A 23,838-nucleotide genomic window follows, 5' to 3' on the forward strand; every position below is an offset into this window, starting at 1 on the left:
AGTTCAAGAATAAAATAAAAATATCGGATTGATATCGGTATCGGCAAATAGCCAAAGCTGCGGCATCGGTATTGGTATCGGAAGTGAAAAAGTGGTATCGGGACATCCCTAGTCACCAGAGACGAATTTCAGAAAGAACCCAATCTTTGCGGACAGCAACGAACCGCTGATACCTACAACGCTGCTGTCGCCTCTCTGTCTGAGGAGAGCAGAGAAGTCAAAGGAATAAAACTGAGGTCAGTTTTCAATGATTTGCCAAACTTTCATGTATGCCAACCTGGTCTCCCACCTTGTTTAGGCCATGACATTTTTGAGGGTGTCTTGTCCTATGATCTTGCTCTGTACTTGAAGTATTTCATCAAAGAAAGGAAATGGTTCACATGTACCCAATTGAACAGACGAATCAAACAATTCAAGTACAAAGGTTCTGATGCTTTCACCAAGCCATGCTCTGTCAAATCTGGTGCACTCAAACTCTCTGGTCAAGCTGTCCAGAACTGGAATTTTTTGAGGTTGCTACCTGTTCTAATTGGCGACAAGGTGCAAAATGCAGATGATGACGTGTGGCAGTTGACTCTCCTGCTCAAAGATATTGTCGATATGGTTTGTGCACAAAAGATTTCGTTGTCACAGGTAGCTTATCTTGACATCATAATCCAAGAGTATCTAGATTCAAGAAAGTGTTTGTTTCCTGAGAGTACTCTAAAACCAAAACACCATTACATGAGGCATGATCCCTCACTCATTCTGAAATTTGGCCCCCTTATCAGATTATGGACGATGCGTTTCAAAAGTAAACACAGCTATTTCAAGAGATGTGCCAGGCATTTGAAAAACTTTAAGAACATTTCCCTAACTTTTTCTGAAAGGCATCAGATGTTTCAGGCATATGTCTCGGCAGGACCAGGATGCAGTGTGCTTCTGCAAATTAAAAATGGTTGTGCTTTTATTCCCAACCTTTACAGTGACACACTCAATCATGCTGTTAGTGAATTTGGATTTTCAGAAAATTATACCATTGTCTCCACAGAAATTCAGTACAAAAGTACATCATACAAGAAGGGTGATTTCCTAGTCTTGAATAATGATGAGTCCATGGAATTTGGGGAGCTTGTCATCATTTTAGATAAAGGATAATGCCACTGTGTATTTTCTTATGGACACACACAAATCTGACCATCTTCCCAAATACCACCTGTACTCTGTGACACAACAAAGCACAGGAATGCAGTGTGTTTTTATCCATTAACATCAGGAATGCAGTGTGTTTTTATCTATTAACATCATACATCATTGATGAACACAGAGTCATTCCACTGAAACACAGCGTTTTGTCAAAGTGATCTTGGCCATGTTTGAATAGTTAAAAATATTAAAAGTTATGGTTGGCCAGAAATGGTGAATGGAATGATAAGAGGTCAACAAAGGGAAAGATGTAAAGTACCTCCTTGAAAACTGGCCATATTGGTTTAATGAGATTGGCATGACGGTACACTTCAACGAGCTCACAGGAGTAGATCTGAAGGAGACCTTCCTGAAGAATGTGGAACAGAAGGGGGAAAGGCTCTTGCACTTCATGAAAACTGTTGCTGTGAACAAGACCAAAAGATTCTATCAAGCTGCGACGAAGCTACAACTGCTGAGGGGAGAACACACAGGTTCCTCTGAAGATGTCACAGAGATGGTGCTGCTTCTGCTGGCTTATTTTGATGAGAAAGAAGATGCGAAGTTCCATTATGTGGAGGACACTTGTCTGGCTGGGGAAGTGGACATGGACCGAGTTCCCTTGACTCCCACAATTGTTGTGTGTGGTAAGTTAACCTCACTCACTCACCTGCGTTCAAGATGAATGGCAGAGACATAGACGGGTGTATGAACATGATTAATTCTGGGATAGAAATAATGTACATCTGTCCCAGATTTCTTCATTTCTATCCCAGAATTCATCATGTTCATGCAGCATCTGCAGCTGTCTGTCTCAGCCATTCATCCCAAATGCCCCCACTCGCACACTCCTCTCTCTCTCTCTTTCTCTCTCTCCCTCACACACACACACCCCTGCCTTCCAAACACATGCTCTCTCATTCACACACTGACACACACCTCCATCTCTCATTTTTTTGTTTTTGTGTGGATTTGTCACTCACTCACATACATACACACACCTGTTTTTACACTTGACACTTAACTCAAGTTCAGTGACAGACATGTTAAATGTTAACATTGTTGTTGGATTCTGTTTGTTTTTTTGTAGGACAGTCCTGCTATTCCTCCAGAAGGATGATGCTGAGTGTAGATCAAGTCATTGTGAACGAGAACATCTCTTCCTTCATCACGTCCTTGTGCATGATGTTTGCCAGCTACTATTGCTTTAACATCCATTATCCATCTACGCTTGCATCGACCCTGGAATTTCTACAGAGGTAAGTTTTTTTTTATAATTTTTTTTTTTATTTGGTCGTTTGGCTAAGGCTTTTATCCAAAGCGACTTGCACATACAAATACCTTCAGGGCCAATCTCCCCTAGAGCAACTTGGGGTTAAGTCCCTTGCTTAAGGGCGTATCAGTGGTGGCGGGATTCGAACCCCTGACAAATATAGTGCAATAATAATAGCTTATGGCTTACTGAAATTGGGTAATTTAAAGTGTAACTCCGGAGACCTGTTGTGTGAGCCAGGCGCGAGCCACCACTACACAAAGGAGCGAGAAAATTTGGTACAACATAACGCGAATAGCAGCCCAGCAGCTAATGCTAACCCAACAGGGCACCTTTATGGAAGTTTTGGTTTAAGTAAGGTACTCTGTTAGGTTAGGTAAGCATTAGCTTCCGGGCCACTATTCAATGTTTGTTGTACCAAATTATGTTGTTCCTTTACCTATCATGGCTCGTGGTAACCCCGAACAACAGGTCTATGGGCTGAATAATGGCAGTTACACTTTAATTAAAGGAAAACTGTAACCCGTATTCTAACTTGTTTGTCTTTTACTTTGGACTGATTTGACTTATGGAGATGGTTGTGTTTCATGTATAAATAAAGTAGTCTGTGTTTCTTCTCTCTTCTGTTTCCCTAGATGTTTCTTTTCTATTAATCCGGAGAGGGGGACGAAAGTGGAACGAACAAAAGCAACACGGTTGCATGTTAATCCAAGAGTCCTTACCTTGATTCAAGACCTCTCCGACCATGAATGGCGAGCTGTTTAGAAAGGTATGTGTGCTAGTGCTAGTTGTCCTTGATTATTGCCTGACTTGACTAATGAAACTAATGGGGATGATTGTGTGTTTCTTTCTCTCTTCTCTATTCCCCTAGGTGTTTCTTCAATTGAGTGACTGCAAACCCCCATATCTCCTTTGTTTGTGGACCAATATTAACGATAGAGGCCATACAGGGTCACATTTGTTCACACATTCTCTCTCTCTCTCTCTCTCTCATTCACTACATTTTTCAACAATAAATTTGCATTCTTGTGAATTGTACATTTACTAATGAGTGGTTTGTTAAATCTCCTTTGTAAATGTTTTACAAGGCATAACTAGTCTTCACTTTAGATGAGCTCACAAAATAGTTATCTGACCACTACTAAATGCTTTATAACTACCTGAATTAACCATGAATTACAGTATAAATACATGTTAATAAAACATTTATTAACACACTAAGTAACTATTACTATATGTCTGAATAATAATATGTATTTAATAGGGGTGGAACGGTACATGTATTCGTATTGAACCGAAACGGTACGGGCGTCACGGTTCGGTGCATGAATTTACACAGAGAATACACGGTATAAAAATAAATAAAACTCGCGTGCAAATTAATTAATGTAATGCGGATCTACTGTTAGATACGCGGGTTCTTTAGGGACACCTAATCTGTAGCCCCACCTTAGCTCTGAAGCTCCGTGGCTACAATGAACAGGCTGCGATGTCAATTGCAATGCTGGAATATGTTGTGTGTGTGTCTGTGTTGGTTTTGGTGGATTACAAGGTCTTTCCACCAGTTTACATACCAGCATTATAAGGACATTTGGGATTATAAGGACAAAGGACATGTCCTTGTAATTCAAACACCGTCAAATCATCAGTTTGAGCCTGAGGAACAACTTCCTGCTTTTTTATTGGATGTCCCTTTAAGTAGGTATACCAGTGTTCTGGTGTGTGGGTGTGTATCTCGTGACTGCCGCCTATCGGCCGGATCAGACACTGCTGCTTAACACACATTTACATAGACGACTTTGTGGTGAATAACGTTACTGGGTTTACAGGCCCTTTTCATGATTCAAATGCATTTAAAAGTGCGACGAGAAGTTTCGACAGGAATATATCTCAGCAGGGAAAGGGTTCAAAACGCAGAAACGCAAATGTTAATTTAACATCTTTTGATGAAATTGACATAGTATAATTATTGTAATGTATACTGCCCAAAGATTGTTTTAGAGAATATATGCATTTAAACGTGTTTAATAATAAAAAAAATATTATTTAATACTTAAGGTCAGCCTTACTATAAAATACAGCAATACATAAAATAGTATTATGTTTTACTCGTAATGGTATTAATGAATCAGAAGTCTTGCAAATTAAAAGAAAATAGGAAATAACTTTTGTATTGTAAAATAAGATGGATAGGGACTGTATGGATGTGCAACTTATTAGATTTATGTATTTGTAAATATTTTTATGCAGTGTTTTTTCATTCTGTTTTTAAAATACTATACCTTCAACTCTGCAGATACAAGAAATGGAGAGTGGCTCGAGGCGACACAGGCTAAAGCCTATGCAAGACGCAGAAGAACACATTAAGTCAAGAAGCCAAATCTTGAGCAGCGATACATCAACAGATTTAAAGGTACACCAAATACTATAAGTATCTGTCCTGTTTTGTAATGTCAGAGTACAGTACAACAGTACATTTGAAGACATGTACAGTCACACTGGAGTGATGAGAGCGTTCAGTGCATCACATGATCAACTGCCAAAGGAGGGCTGTGTGATATCACGATTTTAGATTGTGAACTATTATAATATAACCATATTCTGCGTTTGTAGAGATAAGATATAGATATGATAAGGTGCAAATTATATCAGTTCTCCATCCCAAAATACTGTCCAACATGATGCTCATTCACATCACGTTTTGCAGCACAGCGGTAGAGTTACGCTCACGTGACATTGAAAATCTCCGCCATCAGGAAAGCTTATTGTTTGCATGTGTTTTAAAGCCTTGCCAGTTAAACTCTTTATTCACACGCTGATCTAACATGCGTTAAGTCCACAAGACCGTAGAGTGTCCCATTCTTCATTTGCTCACGAGTGCCCCCTTTGCGGCTGCTATGCGTCCTCAATTTGCACTTCTGTTGAGCCTGTGAGCTCCACTGCAGACTTCTACCCCGCAGTCAAAGCGGAATTACATCATGAAAGTGTGGACTCTGAGGAAGACCGCAAGGGTTAAGGGTGTCATTTGGGACAGGGCCAATGTTCAACATGTTTAGAGTAATTCTTTTGATCGGCTGGTGACCGGATTTGGCCGATTTTCATGTGATCAGTCTGACATTTTCGGCGTGCATGTTAATCAATGAGCGCATTCACACCGCGAGCAGGAGCAGCGTGTGAGCAGCAGTGAAGTGGGGTTTCGGCGCCGAGTCTATTTGTGCTGCGCTTCTCACGCTCAATTAAAGTGAAAGCACACTTTTGATGGAAAAAAAAAATATTTCACACAAAAAGTGCCCAAAAATGAACAGAATTTGTATGTCTAGTGTGTTTTACCAAGAACTGGAGTAGGCTATGTCAGAAAAGATAATGAAGATTTAAAAAACATTTTTTATCCATTCAAACTTGTTTTTATTATTCAGTTTGGGTAAAAGTATATGGTGGTTTATAAAAACAAAACAAAAAGGGAATTGGCAGGTCAAACTCAATGAGAAATTGGAATCGGCCTAGAAAATTGTAATTGGTGCATCTCTAATTTTTTTGTTTTTGTTTCTTTCTCCAGAAGATGAAGTTCGTACATGTTCATCTTCAAACATCATTGTCATGTTCTACTATTTGTCATTTTATTTATAATGATATGGACCTTTTTTATGCAGCATGGATGCATCTGAGGAGGATGGCAGCCTGGGAAGGCTAGTAAATGACAGTAACAAACCTAACTGCAAAATGAAGGTTGTAACTGTCAATAATAGCCCACACTTGTGCCTTTTTGCTATTTTGGATATTTTTCCTGGGGAAGAAGTCACCTACAACTACGGACCATCAGAATGGCCGTGGAGATCCCAGGTAAAGAATGTTCTCTCCCAATATGCAATAGAGCATTTTCTCAAAGTATTTTCAAAGAATCTAGACAATGTAAGATTGCTGTTGTGTACACATTTGTCTTTATATTCATTATTTTGCAGAGTAACATTACTATCACAGCTTGGATGTCTGAATAACATTTACATGAAGAAAGATTTCCTTTACATCAAACTTTGCTTCAGTGGTCTGAAAATTTGTTGATATTGATTTTTAGTGGACCCTGTAGTGTTCTTGCCCAGTTTTCCTTATTTTTTATATCCCTAAAACAAGTATTGTTCATATTTTCAAAATAAGGTTGCTTCAACCCAGTTAAATAAAAATAAGGTTTATTCAATTAATATTTTAAATGAATAACTTCAACAATAAATGTAAACAGTAACAAATTGAAGTTACAAAACCGTTCAACTGTAGTGTTTTTGCTTATGTGAGTATTTTAATATCCAGGTGTTCATTTTACATTATGACCATACAAAAAATAGTATAGAAACAGTAAAGTTTTGTATTGAAGGCAAAGGTGTTCAAGGCGTAGTTTCAGTTTGTTGCCACAACCAGACTTAAACATCTATGTTTGGTATTGTTTTTATCCTGCAGCTTTTTTAGCTCCAGCAAATGTCTACAACGGTATTTATTTTCATTCTCTCCTTTACAGATGAATACAGACGTTGCAGACAAAACACCCTGTTTGGCAGAAGCAAGTGCAGAACAGGTATTGTGTAGTTTTGTAAGAGACATTAACATTTATTCCAGGTGGATTTTTATTTTAAAGTATGTTCATTATAGTTAAGTGTGCTTATTATACATCTACAAAGTGGAAAGTTGATATAAAGACTTGATGTAGAGCCAAGCACTGTGTGAACCTGAAAAAACTGCATTGTGAGGACAGAACGGTTTACTAGGACATTGTAGTGTGTTAGTTATGTAGGAAACAATAGGCACGAGATTGTGTGAACCTGAAAACACACTGCATTGTGAGGACAGAACGGTTTACTAGGACATTGTAGTGTTAGTTATGTAGGAAACAATAGGCATGAGATTGTGTGAACCTGAAAACACACTGCATTGTGAGGACTTAACGGTTTACTAGGACATTGTAGTGTGTTAGTTATTAGCTTAGGGAGGAATGCAGCAGCAGCACAATAATCATTTTACCTCGATTAATCTATTTTTCATAATCGCTGAAAGCCAAATTCAAAATATGATTAATTGCAAAGCCCTAGTGTCATCAGACCTATTCAAACCGGCCACTGGACCGTTTAATCACAGAGCTAGTCTTTCAGTGTCTTTTGTTATACCGTTTATGATGCTTTAGCCATCAGTCGAGTGCTCATCATTGATCATTATTTGTGCTAAAATATTTTCTCAGAACATGAGTTCTGCTATTTAATACACAATTCAAAGCAGAATTGTCATGCGCCAAGCAATCCTCACTAGTTCGCATTAAAACACAGCATGCCACTGGGAAAGTGTTCAAAAGCAGTGCATCCACTACACATATTTCTATTCAAATTAATATAAAAATATTGTAACTTCTGGATAATGATTTCATGAAACAGTATTTATTTTCATTCTCTCCTTTACAGATGAATACAGACGTTGCAGACAAAACACCCTGTTTGGCAGAAGCAAGTGCAGAACAGGTATTGTGTAGTTTTGTTAGAGAACTGACAACACAGTAGCAGCTACAATTGCTGTCAATACCTGTGGCCCACAGTTTGGCAAGCACTATACTTTTGGTTTGTGAAAATTCAAGTGTGTTCATTTTAAATCTGCAAAATAGAATATAAATATATATAAACTTTGATATAGTATTTCTTATTTGTATATACATTTGTTATAAAAAATATGTTGTTAGTAAAAGCTAAATTACATTCTATCCCACTCCTCTTCCTTCCTACTAAATAGTGTCACAAACATGACTTGGTCCATGCAACTGTGTCATGCCTGGACAAATGCACAGTATGCCTGGGATCGGGGATGTCTGCTCTTAAGTGGATTGGTTTCAAATGTAAAGTACATACATGCATACTTGCATACTAGGGGTGTGACGAGACGAGACACGACACGAGATTGGGTTCACGAGAACGAGACAAGACGAGATTTTTACACAATTTTTAAGAAATCCTCAATGATGAAATATATGAATGGAAAATAGTCTTTTATTCAACTGAAAATCACAAAATGCAAAACAATTTAGGTGCATTTTGAAATCAACTTGTAATGAATGTTATTGTACTTCTATTTTAATGAATTCTATGCAGTAAAGGACATGCAAACACTGCAAAATGTTTTGCTATAAACTCTACCGTCTGGCTTTTCCCCTGTACGATTTCACATGAGAAATCTAACTCCTTTCCACAAATTGAACATAAAAAAAATAAAACAGTATAAATAAAATAAACATAAATAACTGAAATAACACTTTAAATGCAAACAGTAAGTGTATCCATAATCAAAGTACTGCTCTCTCAAAACTACAAGTTCAAACAGAAACACATTTTTTCTTCAAGCATGAAAAAGAGATAAATTAACTACACAGAACAGCCTAAGATTATGGTCATGTTTTTTTTCAAGAATATAAGCATGTCAACGATTTCTGGCAGCAGTTGAGACTTTTGGGCAGGGCTGCACGATATGAGGAAAAGCTGCGATGTGCGATAACATTGTAATATTGCGATGTCGATATGACTTGTGATATGTGAATGTTAGCTATACTGTTCCCATGTCTTAGTGCTTTAATAGGTTCTTTGCGTGATAGGTCAAATGTTTATTACCTGCCTGGTTCAGATTACACGATTTTAGCACGATTTTAGCGCGATTTTGGCACGATCCGTTTCGTGGAGATTCGTAAAGGACAACGTGCGTCGGGACGCAAGATTCGATCGTTTAATTTCGTGTGTCATAGTGGGCGACAACCTACGCGTCTGCGATGCTTCAGGACATCACGACAGAAAGACTAGCATGTTTAATTTTTTAACGGTTCTCCATGACGGGTTGAGTATGTGAGCGAGAGTGAGTGTGCGCGAGTGAGTGAGAGTGCGTGCAACAGTGAGTGTGCGTGTGTGCGCGCGAGTGAGTGAGTGAGCGAGGGACAGTGAGTGTGTGTGTGTGTGTGTGTGCGCGGAGTGTGTGTGTGATTGGCCTGGCACACAAATGATTTAAAAGTGGCAGGGGCATCTTCAATACTAATTTCACCCTCACGCTCCATCACGCTGACATCACAACAACTCACGAGACAAATTTTCACCTCAACGAGAAATCTCGTCACACCCCTATTGCATACACTATATTGCCAAACGTTTTGGGACGTCTGCCGATACATGTACATGAACTTAAATTACATCCCATTCCTGATGCGTAGGGTTTAATATGGAGTTAACCCTTTGCATCTATAAATTTTTATCCAGACATCAATAGCTGTATTAGTATCGGTGATAGTGACCTTTATTCATAAAAAGATGCCAATGAACCAAGTATTTAAAATATACTGTAAAATATACAAATTTGTCTCTACATTAATTTGGAGATCAGCTGTGAAATTATTATATTATAGATATAAAGAAATCACAGACTCCATAACGCACTGCTTAGCAGGAGACATTAAGCCCATATACACCGTTAGCAAAGGGGGATTTCAGAAAATGATCCACAGACTTTTTACAAAGCACATTACATCCTGCTCAAATGTCCCTGTTTGTCTGGACAGAATGTTCAAGATATTTTATTTTTATGAGCATACAAATGTTCTTATTTTTCTATTTATTTTATACTGTTGTACTATTGAGACAATAATACGTTTGTAGTAATGCAAAGATGTCATTATTTAATTTTGTAAAAAATATTATTTTAACTCATTTAACTATTAAATGAATATTATTTGAAAACATTGATAATTTAGTTGTTGCTAGTTTGAGCTGAGAAATACACATTTCAGTATTATCACTAATCTGTGTGCATTTTCCTTGAACCAAGCAAGTTGACTCATGAAACCATTTGCAATCATCATTTGCAACCATAGAAATCGCAATATTGACCTCAATAATCGCAATATGACATTTTCCCCAAATCATGCAGCCCTAGTACATACATGTGCATATATATAGATTTCACATATACATAAATATATACCCTGTGCTTGATACTTGAAACAAGATAAGACATTTATCAGACGCTTGGGCTCTGTTGCGCAACGAATCATCCGCCATTGTCTTGTCATTCATTTCGCCTTACTCTCGTCACGTGATCAGTGAACTTTGATTCCTGCTGCACTGTGTGTGACTGCAACATGTGCTGGCTGAGCACATTAGCCATACGTTTACAATAGTTTACGAAGCGATCGTTATCCAACTGAATTCAATGTTTTTTATTTCTATAAAAAAAAGCAAAACAGTGGAGACGGTGCCGAGGTGGACACCGTGATGTAATGTAAACCTAGCGGTGGCATATTCTATGCTAATTTCACCCTCACGATCCGTCATGGCGATATCACGAGACAGCTTTTCACCTCGACGAGAAATCTCGTCACACCCAAAATCAGCAGGTATCAATAGTCTATTTTCGTCATTAAAAAAAATATACCAAAACGAGGACTGCAGATATATGAAATGTAAACTCAGCAGCTTTTGCTTAGAATTTTGAATATCAATCATGCTCAATATTAATCATTAACTAGGAACTTTACGTGCATTCCCTTCAAATTAATTTTATCTCACTTTTTAAAATGAATGAAATTGTTTAATGAATATTATTTAGTGATTAATGATTTATTTTAAAAATGCATTTTTATGATTCTAATACTGTAAAATAGCAAAATGTGTTTTAGTGTAGATGTATTGATTTATATTAACTGCCTGTTGTCTTTCAGTTTGTTCTGGTGTGTGGCACAAGGGTTGTCTCAAGCAAGCATTGCCTGAGGTATGTCAGATTTACTTTTGTAAGTACCATTACATTTGTTATTTAAAAAAAAATACTGTGTTAGTTAAAGGAACACTCCACCGTTTTTTGAAATAGGGCTTATTCACCTTCTTTCATTCATTTAGATAGGTGGGCAAATGCATTTTTGTCTCAGTGCATGCATTGTTTTAGTTTGACAGGGTCGGCGCTAGCTTAGCATAATGAATGGAATCCTTTGTTGCCAGCTAGCATGTCCTGAGTAAAAGTGATATAAAAAATAAAAAAAACACCTAATTACTTCTTGTGGCCTGCGTATTCACAACAAGTACAAATAGCGATGCAGATTAACACTAGGTAATTTCCTAGGCAGATCACATCCAGTTGACCGATACTGAAGATGCTGCAGATGATGAACCTGATGGCACCAGTTAATTTGGCAGACAAAATGAAATGCCATCATCAATACCTGCCAGAATGGAGATAATTATACTGTATCATTTTTCTTTAGACCATTAAAATAAGGTAGTGGTGTTCAGACTGAGAAGTATACCAAGGTACTGTACCCAAGACTGCCTGTAGGAGCTGGCAGGATGATCAGTATGATTAATTCAATTCAGTTCAAAATTATTTGTATAACGCTTTTCACAATAAATACTGTTTCAAAGCAGCTTTACAGAAAGTGCATTTCAGAAATGTACATAGAAAAATACAGTTAGTTAATCATGTATTAATTTAGGGCATAACATATCGCCAGCGTCGAGTCGTCTCTTCACAGGCGTCGAGTCGATTACTATAGTTGTGTAGTACTATAGAATGTGAGAAGCAACTTTGACTCGGGTCCGTATTCATTTAGGAAGTAAACTTGCACATGTTGTGTTGTGACTTGTTTAATTTTTTATGTGTTCTTACTGGGCCACCGTAAAATTGGGGTTTAACAGTTAAAATTACTCATGGTTTGGCTTTGTCAGTTTTAGTGGCACCGTTTCGGCATGGTTCGGTATGTTCAGGGGAAAAAAAGACTACCGTCAAGTAAAAACAAAGAAAATAAGAAAAAATAATCAAACTACAAGCAACAGCATATTTCAATAAATTCAAATAAGCAAGGGATAATCCACAGCTAGCTGTGCATTTAACGAATTTAATGCATGATGTGGAGGCATTTTAGCTAGGGCTGTAACGATACACCAAATCCATGATTCGGTTCGCAGGGTTTTTCCTGGCTCAAAACGAGGCGGAGGTGGTAAAATCCTGATCATGTTTTAGTAATAAGATAATTAAATTTGTATTTTTCATAGACCATCATATAGCCTACTGTGTTTCCCACAGTATTTTTGTGGGTGGAGTTTGGTACCTCTAGAGGGGTACCCGGTAAGACATTTATATTATTGTAAACTATAGGCTATCAATTGCCACTTACATTAAACATGCTCACACTACAAGGTTTGAAAATCGCGGTGCACCACACACTACAAAATGTTATTAAGATTATCGTGCCAGAAGAAGCGCCTCACGTGATCTCACGCAGCAGATCTGAAGTGGAAAAGCATGGAAACATATGGGATATGCATTGCCATGAGACACACACACACACACACACCCGCACAGAGACTTTGAACCTACCGGTACTTTGAGTTAAGAGCTTAGATCGGGCCCAAAAAATCAAGCCCGACCCTACCCGAGCCCATGCACGTTGTGTCCGAGCCCGGCCCGGCCCGGCCCGACACAACACAACACATTAACATAACTGTAATTACGAGCCCGAGCCCGATTTAAACCCGACCATTTTTTTAATACGTGGGCCGTTATAACCAGGGTCGGTGCCAGATACTGTTTTAACGCAGGTGCTGAAGGGGGTGCTAGATATAAATACTATTACAAAAATTGGCCACTTAATATGTAATATTCAATTATTTTAATTGTCACAATTAAAGTATTCATTTTATTAAATTGACCAAGCACAACATTCAGCATTCAATCAAATATTCTTAAAGATTTATTATTATTAGGCTAATAATGTTAGCTATTTCAACATAATATCTCGTTATTTCAACATAATATGTGTGCGTGCAACAAGCAAGATGTGCATTTGTAAATCCGGTGACGCGTTTTTTTAATAATAGTGTTTTCTGTCGGCTGCAAAGATGAAGTTGACGATCGTCATCGTAGTGAACGCGCCCATAGAGAGAAATGCACATCATGGATTACATAATCAGAGAGTAGCCTATTTATTTTTGTTTTGAATTGTTTCGTTTAAAAACATTTCAAGATTCGATGTATTTCTCATGTCTGTGAGGCATACACTGAGTTTCGGTTAATTTATGATGAGATGCGCTCCAGTTCACGAGCAATGCAAGTGACAGCGCAGGCGCCTCCATGTAATTGGTTGATAAAAAAATTATATAAATTAAGAAACAATTTATACAAAACGAAATTTCACTTTAAAGAAAGGTTTTCTACAAAACAAAACTTAATGAAGTGGTCAAAATAATGTCTGACCCACTCTATTTCTCCCGATACATTGCACATCATATCTTACTCGTGTTGTTCACTTTTCATAATCAACATAGCCTAAATGGAAAAAAATAACATTATAATATTTTAACAAATAGTCTATATTTAGCACAAAAAAACAAAAGCATTTTTGGGGGCGGGCCCAGCCCCCTGGCTGCCCAAAATGACAGGTGTGCCTTCATATCAACTCATATTGGTGAAAAGGTAGCCGTGACCAAGGAAAGCGAAATCTTTCAAAAATCATCCTTTTAATGATAGCCTATGTCTCATGAATGGCGTCAGCGCTGGTCAATACAATAAATCAATGCCGTTGATCATGGAATGACGCATCAGCTTCAGCGTTGTCCATGCACCGCAATTGCTGCTCAGCTGAGTCTTGTAAAGTGGAGCTCAAAGTTTAAATTAAATATTAAAATAATTAACAGCTTCTTTCATTATATCTAGCACCTATCTGTGAATGCATCCGCATTTTTACATTTCCGTTGAACGAACAGTTTAATGACTGAGTGACAGTGATCTAGAATGCGCAGAGACTTTCAATGTCAATACTGGTGAAATATCAGCAGAAAGCCTCTCGTAAAGTGAGATTCACAACAAGGTCTGTGAGGTCTAACAAGCTCATTGTCAGGTTTATGTTGTGTTTATGTGGACCCGACCCTTATTTTGACATATTGTGTCTTCATTTTAATCTACTTCGTTTTAACACGCTTTTTAGTTTCGGTTTCATTACTGAACATGTACTCGTCTTTGTGCCTGCTGACCACAGCGTAACACTTATTTAGCAATAAATAAATGGAGATAAAAACGCATATCGAGTTGAGTCACTCAAAATTATCTCAAGGGAAATTCCTTCAGCACGTACTTGTTTCTTGGCGAGCCCGATTTGTGTGAGAGCAGATCGGGAGGTGCAAGATTCGATCTGTGAACGCCGCACATTACCAGATAATCTGCGCCGAACATCGGAACCGATCAAGGTCCTCGACAAGATTTTTTTCTCAGATTCTCGGGAGGGGTAAATCGGGCATAAATCGGCCTAAAACTCCTGTAGTGTGAGCCAGGCTTAAAGCTTATTTCTCAAAAATAAACATATACACATGTCAACTAATATACAAATACGTCAAACTATATTAGATATATTATGAATAAGCAATAATAAAATACAGATTAATAAGATTATATAGACGAAACATGAGAGCACATTCTTACCTTCAGAGAAATGGGAACAAAATGGCTTCCTACCAACCGGAAATGTGCTCTCTGACAACAGTCGCAGCTCCCCCAGTGGTTGAAAATGAATATTTACCCTCCTTGAATACATAGCATAACTTTTACTTCATTAGATTAACATAACTGACCATTTATTCACCAGGACACTTACTATACTTATACTATTATTGCAACAGCAAATCAATGTTTATTGTATATTTTACTGCTATAAATTTACATACAAAAACAAAACCTATATTATAGTGGATTTTGACACAACTACTAACTTCACACCAACTACATATCAGTACTGATGCATCTTAAATGCTAATTTTATATAAATAAAATGTCAAAATACATATTGTGTAACATTATTTGAAAAATATTTAGAAATATTAAATTTTAAAAAAGACTAAAATGTGATTTCATAATACATGTTTTGTCAACCACATAGTTTGAAAACCATAGCCATTTAGAAAGCTGAACCTACAATTACATATAAACTTAATACTTATACCATATCTGTTTAAACCATTAATAATCCAACGACAAAACCCTATACCAATAAATACTGATACATTTAATTCATACACTTATGAAAAATTATTTTATATTGAGTTAAAAATTTGTATAGCATCTTTAACATGCAGAATCGCTGCTGTGCAAAGGTGTACACAGTAAGTCAAATATGATGATTATAACTTGATATTCCAATTACAAATTCATACATTTTAAATTAAATCCTATAGTTATTTTGGTCATTAATTACTTAATTCATTATTTCAATTACCCTAAAATACAAATATAGGCCAAACTTTCCCTTCTACTATCCACTTAATCTTTAATGTTGCATTATTGTTTAATATACAAATACTACAATTAGTAGCTTAACTTACACAGAGGCATTTGGACAAAACATGAAACAGAGCAAAGGTTGAAACTTTTATTTTCAAAAACAACGATCAATAATTTGCAAATTTAAAATACTCAGAAAACAAACAAAAAAGTATACATATTTATATGTAAATAATATATTTATATATCAAATCTAACTGTTGACCATCCTTAAAATGTACCAATCATAAATTAACAACCATTTAAACAGTAAAGCTAAAAACTACAAATACAACTTCACAATTAACTGCACTAATTTTAATCTACTACGATTACTTATAAAAACTTAACAATTAACATCAATGTAATTAACATCACATTATATAAAACTTCCACAAATTCCTACATATTAAACTTTTATACTATTTTTGTCCCTAAACTACTACCTATCTTTAACAAACTTAAACTTTTTTTTTTTTTAAACAACAATAATGTCACTGAATGACATTTTCCTGAATCTCAATTTTCCTAAATATTTACTACCGTTCCAAACTTTAAACAACAAATAACTTACAATATTAACCACATAATTTTCTTTTTTTTGTAATTGTAATTTTTACACAATTTATCACTTCTTCCCAGTCTTCCCTGGAAATTTCAAACTTCTGGTCACATTTGGCACATTCTGGTCACACTTCGGTCACATTTGGCATTCTTTCGACAGGCTGATGCTTCCACCACTTTTTCCACAGTTTCTTCAACAGACTCATCTGTTCTCTTACAATCACTCTTATTACCCTTTCCATCCGCTTCAAACTTCTCGGTCACCTTTTCATTCACACTATCCAACTGTTCACCAGTTTCACTTTTGTAAAACTCCTCAAGCATGAGATCCTCTACACACTCCTGAGGGGTGCTGCAACGTCCAGTCAGACATGAATCTGTTGCTTGATCCATCACATTAGTAGACTGAGAACATGGAGGCAAAGCTGCGGTGCTGCAACTTGCAGTCGGGCCTGACTCTGTTGCCTGATCCATCTCGTTACTAGACGTGTTACATGGACGCAAAAACGCTGCTGCAGTAATGCGGTTTCCTCTACCCTTTAACTGGACACTGTCCTCCATAAGCAGCTTGGAGTCCAGAACATCCGTGTCAAAGAACCTTTCAGATCCTACATTTAGAAGTTGGCGCAGCACGTAGTCATCAATAAGAAATTCAATCATTTTGCCAGTCAAATCTTTGATGGTCACTTTTGCACGCAAAACTGCAACAACAGCTGCAGTTTTGCAGTATGCACCACATTGTTGACATCTTGTTATAGCAGTGTCATGATTGATATTTGGCAAAACATGTCGCTTTGGACACATGTAGTCAACTCTCACCTCTGCGGTGACGAGTTGTCCTTTATAGACCTTCAAGTTGTTTCCGATGCCATGTTTACGTACCTCCATATCAACATCTAGCAGACTTACTTTGGACTGTACTGTAGTGGAAATTGATGTTTCTCCACCAAACTGCCTCACGGACGCATTTGTCAAGTAATAGCATTTTCCATTTTGCTAAATTTCGCCACCCCACACACACAAAGCGATACCATGTGTTTCATCTGCCACATCATAGGTTCTTTTCTTCATCTTTTGATGGGATCTTGTCACACACATTTGGTCTTCAGTCAGTTGAAGAATCTTCACAGAGACATTAACCTAAATACTCCAAAACAAACAACAAAATACTTAATTCCATATGACAACAACACACTTACACATCTATACATTTTTACTAACAAGCAAAAGCAAAATACCATAACTCATTTTGTGAAAAACTAGTCATTAATTTGTATAAGACATAGACGACCTACTTTATGATATATATAATTATATTTACTTAATTACTAGCTGTTTGTAAACCATGTAATTCTTAATTTTTTTGTGTTTACATATCACAAATTATTAACAGTCAGAAAGGTAAGAACTATATATTTCTTAATACATATCAGTTTTATTTCTATAACTATTGCCAGATTTTAAGTACTACCTACTCATATTCTGGGGAATAAAAATAGACAAAGTATTTTTTAATCAGTTACAAACTTTACCTAATTAAAATCTTTTCCCTCTATACAATAATATTTAAAAACCTGTATCAACTTATAAACAAATGTAATATTTTTAGTTTTTCCACAATATAACCTTTTCAAGAAAAACAAGAACTAAAAAAAAAAAAAAAAAAAATACATTTACTACATGCATCCATTTAATATATACAGTCTACATTTAACAATTATTTTTTGTCCATAAATCAATCAATTATTTTACTTTAATTAGTCAAAATTCCATATTGATTATTTTTTCAAAATATCTATATTTTTCTGATCTAATCAGTCAAATCATTACATGTACAATTAAGAAATTCCCAACATCAGCTATTAATCTTTTATATTTTATCCACATTTAAAATAAGCAAGATAATCTTAGCAAACACTCAAATAAAATACAAACAATATTGTAACTAATAAAAATACAATCTGTCATATGGCAACATTACATACATATGACAGAAGCAAAACATTTTCTCTCAGATGTTTTACATTAGATATAACCAACTGTTTATGTAAACATTGTGTGTATTTGACAGTATTAGCACAAGATGACTCTAAAAATAACATTGTACAGTAGATACACACTGTCTGAAAGGCTGTTATTTACTGACCATTGGATGTACATCTTCAAAAATGCGCACGTTAGAACAGCACATCAACCCACAAATGAAATGCATTACCAGCAAGGCTTAAAGCACATGCAAATAATAAACTTTTGTGAATTGCAGTATTCCGTGCTTCTGCATTAACATATGCTCTGCATGTTCATCACGTTGTACAGTATGTTAAGAGGCAACAGCACTGAACTGATATAACGCATTGTAACACGATACGATATTTATTCAAAAGTAGATCATAGAGACATTTTAATTATCCAAGATCAAATATCGTAATATTGCACACCACAATGTCAAGAGTACCATACTGCATCATGGCGTAGCATAAATCAGCAATACATTACACGCATAAGTTGCACTAAGACTTAAGTGGAGTCCATATGTTTCTATGGACAAAACCTAATTATTTTACTTTATAGTATTAAATATGGATATTAAACATAAAAAAACTCATCACTTCAGAATTCTTTATTAACCCCCCAGATTCGTATGCAGCACTTTTATGATGAATAGATGCACTTATTGACTTCAAAACAGAAACTAGTTATTCACTACCATTTTCAAGTTTGGAAGAGTAAGGACATTTTTTAAAATAACTCTCATTGTATTCATCTAAAACAATATAGTCATATTCACATAGGATGACACAACGGAGAGTAAATTATGGGCAAATTTTCAATTTTGAGTGAAAAATCCCTGTAATACATAAATACCTCGATATAATGCAGTTCGTTTGTCAACCTTAAACAATAATCAAATGCACTATGAAAAACTGTATAAGTGGTATTGATACATTAACCTTTGCCCTCTGTTGTAATATTTTATACACACCATGACATTTCTTACAAATGTAGCAAACAATGCTATACACTAGGGGTGTACCATATCATACTATCAGCAATAACACCCATGTTATGTGAAAAAAAAAAAAAAAAAAAAAAAAGTGTCATTTTGTGATATCAATGATATAACAACGCAATAACGTACGACAAATTTACGGTCCCCAGGGCAATTGTCTTTTGTCAAGGATTTTGCATGTTTATTAAGTCAGTTACTTTTTAATGACGTTGGGATCTATTTAACTTTTCAATATTGCAAATATTCTTCAGATATCGTGACATACTTTTGAGACTATATCGCCCACCACTATAACCCTCATATTTTTCACATAAATTTACATATTTGCATAATTTGTGTTAACTATAATATTGATACATCTTTGCATTTCAACAATTTAAAGGGTTAGTTCACCCAAAAATGAAAATTCTGTCAGTAATTACTCACCCTCATGTTGTTCCAACCATGTAAGACTTTCGTTCATCTTCTGAACACAAATTAAGATATTTTGGATGAAATCTGAGAGCTGATCACTCCTCCATAGGCTTTCAGAGGGACTGAAACTTGCCGGTCCAGAAAGTCAGTGAAGAAAATGTTGAAATAGTCCAAGTGACTACAGTGGCTCTACATTTAGGGTGTATTCACACCTGCCTTGTTTGGTTCGATTGAATCGAACTCAAGTTCGTTTCCCCCCTTGGTGCGGATCTTTTGGGCAGGTGTGAATACAGCAATCGCACTCGGGTGCGGACCAAACAACCGAACCGAGACCCAGCTGAAGAGGTGGTCTCGGTACGGTTCTAAACGAACTCTGGTACGGTTCGTTTATGGTGTGAACATGAACCGACCCAACTGCAGAAAACTGCGTCTTTTTATTTGACTGCTCTTATGAGGATACTTAACAAAACGGACATTTTGGCATAATGGTGTGTGTTATTGTTCGTTCAAGCGCGAAAGAGAATTCGATTCCGGCGCGAGGTCTGTGCACGCGATACTGTTGCGCGTCTTTCTGTGGGTCGTGTGTGCTTCAGGACATTAACAGACAGAGCGTTCTCTTTTGTCTTACTGCGCTTAAATGGTTTAAAAGCATGTTCTCTCCGCCTGGAACTGTCTTGCAGCACATCGTCGTCTTCTCAAAATCCTAATTACAACATCGTATAGATTACATTGTGTAAAAGAACAAAAAGAACAAAAAGTAAAAGAACAAATATTGCATTACGAAATATCTTCATGTTGAGCCTGTTTTTGCACTTCCTGCTTTTCCCTACTTGAGAATTCCTGTCCAATGAATGGATGACCTTAGCACACGTGTGGTTTTGTTTACAAATTTTGGTTCACTTGCAAAAAGAGCAGTGTGAAAGCGAACCGTACCAAACAAAAAAAATTAACATTGTATTTGGTCCGGACCAAAGCTATCGGACTATCGGACTTTCCTGGTGTGAATACACCCTAAGTTTATCATGTGACGACAATACTTTTTGTGCGAAAAAACCCCCCAAAAATATCGACTTTATTCAACTAGTAGTGTTCTTCAATGTGGGCCTCTGACGAGAGTTCACGGGAGCGCCACGACGCATGCGCGAGAACAGAGATTACGGCATTCTTCTTCTACTACTACTTGTTACTGGCTGCTCACTCCTTAGGAGTAATACCGCCATCTACTGTACAAGATGACGTCCCGACATTGCCGGGAGCGCAAAATGGTCTGGTTACAAGCAGAGGAAGACGTGTGCTTGTAACAAACAATTACAGCACTTTCAGAACCTCTTATTGTGTCGCAGATCATTTAGTTTCAAATACCTTATAGCCGGGCTATTCAATTGGCGGCCCGCCAATCATCTCCATCCGGCCCGACGGCACCAACCTCCCTCCTCCTCTTTTCCTGGCGGTGCGGCTAATTTAGTTTGATACTTGCTCCGATTGACCTGAGAAATGTTTTACGTGCGAATATTTCAGCAGTTATTATATGTGTCCCGAATTTATGTCGACTGAACCAGCGATACCAATCGTTCGTGAATGAATCATTCTTTTGGTTCGATTATTTCTAAACGCGCTTGCATAACTGTGCGTTCACACCTCCGCTGGCGAGAGCGTCAAAGTGGCCGGTCAGTAACGGTCTAAAATTATTCGGATTCATTCGGACTGCTCCGTCGCTGAATCATCTGAAGCGGTTTCTCGGTCAGTAGGCTACAGTAACAACAAATAGTTGCGTTTACTCCCGGTCCCGGACACTATTTTTAAACAGCGTTGCGACAACCAGTGGGAAGCGTTTCAGTTCGACAGAAACCTCTCTGTTACAAACCACAAATCACTCGATGATTTAACTAGTATTAAATCGGATGAAACCTCAACATTCCCAACAAGACTGATGAGGAAAGCAGGAGAAACATTGTGGCATGAACGAAAATAGAACACTTTAAATCCCCTAATCACCCTTACAAACATTTACCATGAATGTACTGTAGTAATTTACCATGGTTGGGCAGAAATGTGCAATATTAATATTGAATACTATGTAGTAATAAATAAATATAGTAGATATATATATAACTATAATATTATACAGTATAATAGTAAATATAGTGATTTATATTGCATTAGATTTATTAGGTGGGTAGAGAAATATATAATTAATGTTTGTTATGAAATTATGTCAGTTTCTTTGTAAAGGTGCGTATAGTTTTTAACTTGTGTTTCAGCATTTTTTATACAGTGGGAGGGAGTAGCCTGTGGTTATCAAGTCTCACTGTCAGAATATTTTCAAGCATAACAATTATAAATAAAATAATTATTATTTCTCACCAACAGCTATGAGTTTGTATAATTAATTTATTTGTTCCAAGGAAAATAGTTGTACACAGCTGTAAATTATCAAGTTTTTATTTATTATGGTTTTATATATCTGCATACTGTTGGGTACCAGATTTCCAAGTAAATACCATACTTTTTTAGGGTTACTTTAACTTATTTATTGAAAATGTTATGTTTCAATAAATAAGCTAAACCCCCAAACCAACCCACCGGCCCACCTCAACTTTTCGATTTGATAATCCGGCCCTCGATTGAAGCTAATTGAATAGTCCTGCCTTATAGGAAATTAACAGCATGGTAAATTTAAAAAAAAAAAAGGATTTATATACACATATATAATGTGTGTGTGTGTGTGTGTGTGTGTGTGTGTGTGTGTGTGTGTGTGTGTGTGTGTGTGTGTGTGTGTGTGTGAGAGAGAGAACGGTCAAATAGGAAAAATTACGCATGTAATTTCAAAGTGAAGGCTTAGAATAGACCCTATACTTAAAATCACTCTTTTTTTCCTTCTTGGACAACCAACCAATCACAGTCTTCAAAAGATTGTGTAATACATAGCAACGGGGTCAACCCCGCCTCCTCACTAAGATGAAAGTTTTTGTCTTTTCCTTGCTCAGAGTTGCTCTCAGATCGGTCCCGAATCGCTCTTAAGCTAAGACTCCTACGTAAAAGTTTTTAAGCTAAATTAAGAGTTTTCTGAGAGGATTCTTAGAATCTTTATGAATACAGGCCCAGGGCTCCAAACTAACTTTTTTTTAACCACAACTGCTGTAGCCCCTGACTAAAATTTTAGGAGCACAAGCAGAAAATATAAGAAACACACCTTAAATCATTGCAATGCAGTCAGGATGGGAAACTAGCAGCCGCCACCAGCCAACGGCGGATACCTTTTAAAAATGGCAGATAACTTTGCCTTGTATACCAGCCACAGTGGCAGGTGGATTGAAAAACATTTCTATTGGTTCCTAGTTAAAAGCTATCCACTTTGTTACAAGGAATGTTTTGTCAAAGAATGCAAGTAACAATAATGAATATTTGTGAAATGACTCATTTAATTGGTTTTCAACGCTGTGTCATGGACAGTGTGTCATAACAACGAATGGACCATGACACATATAGCTGAGCTGAGGAACACACAAAATGAAACTGATCGATTAAAAAAAATATATGCCAAAATATCCCTGTGTAAAGAGGCTCACCACGGAGTCCGCAGTACCTATGTACAAACTTAGAAGATACTTTTCAACAAGTGGCACATTAATGACTAAGGGCAAAAGAGGGAATAGTTAGCCTACCTTCCCAACAACCAGTCCATGCACTGAACACTGTCAAACCAACGCGTCAAAATATTACTAAATGCATACGGTATATTAATAAGATATGTATTAATAAAATAAAAATGTCTTGAAGCAATTCAAAATATGCTAGTGTACTTTCTTTTATAAATTTGGTTATAGAAAAACTGGCTGGTAAAAAATATAAGTGGTTGAGAAAATTGGGCATCAACCAGCCACAGTGGCTGTTGAGCAAAAAAATTATTTCCCACCCTGAATGCAATTGTTCACATTTTACCCCAAAAAGTCTGTATTACTGACAAATGCTTTGATATAAAATAGACTTACCATACAGAAACTTCACAACACTCCAGACTAACATTTAACAGCACCAGAAACAAAGCCACTCAGTTGTACGGAGACAATTTTGTAATCCGTGGCTAACAATAAACACTTAGTTTACTAACTTT

The 23,838-nt window shown here is 36.7% G+C and overlaps 1 long non-coding RNA gene across 1 annotated transcript; it reads left to right on the forward strand.

Moving 5' to 3' along the window:
• Positions 1-6,940: 6,940 nt before the first annotated feature.
• LOC311080541 lies at positions 6,941-8,247 on the forward strand. Its single transcript, XR_014605635.1, has 3 exons — positions 6,941-7,001; positions 7,876-7,932; positions 8,198-8,247. It is a non-coding gene; the product is annotated as an uncharacterized lncRNA (long non-coding RNA).
• Positions 8,248-23,838: the final 15,591 nt, after the last annotated feature.

This window comes from Abramis brama (assembly GCF_963993115.1).
Source record: "Abramis brama genome assembly, chromosome: 4".
Classification (NCBI taxonomy): Eukaryota; Metazoa; Chordata; class Actinopteri; order Cypriniformes; family Leuciscidae; genus Abramis; species Abramis brama.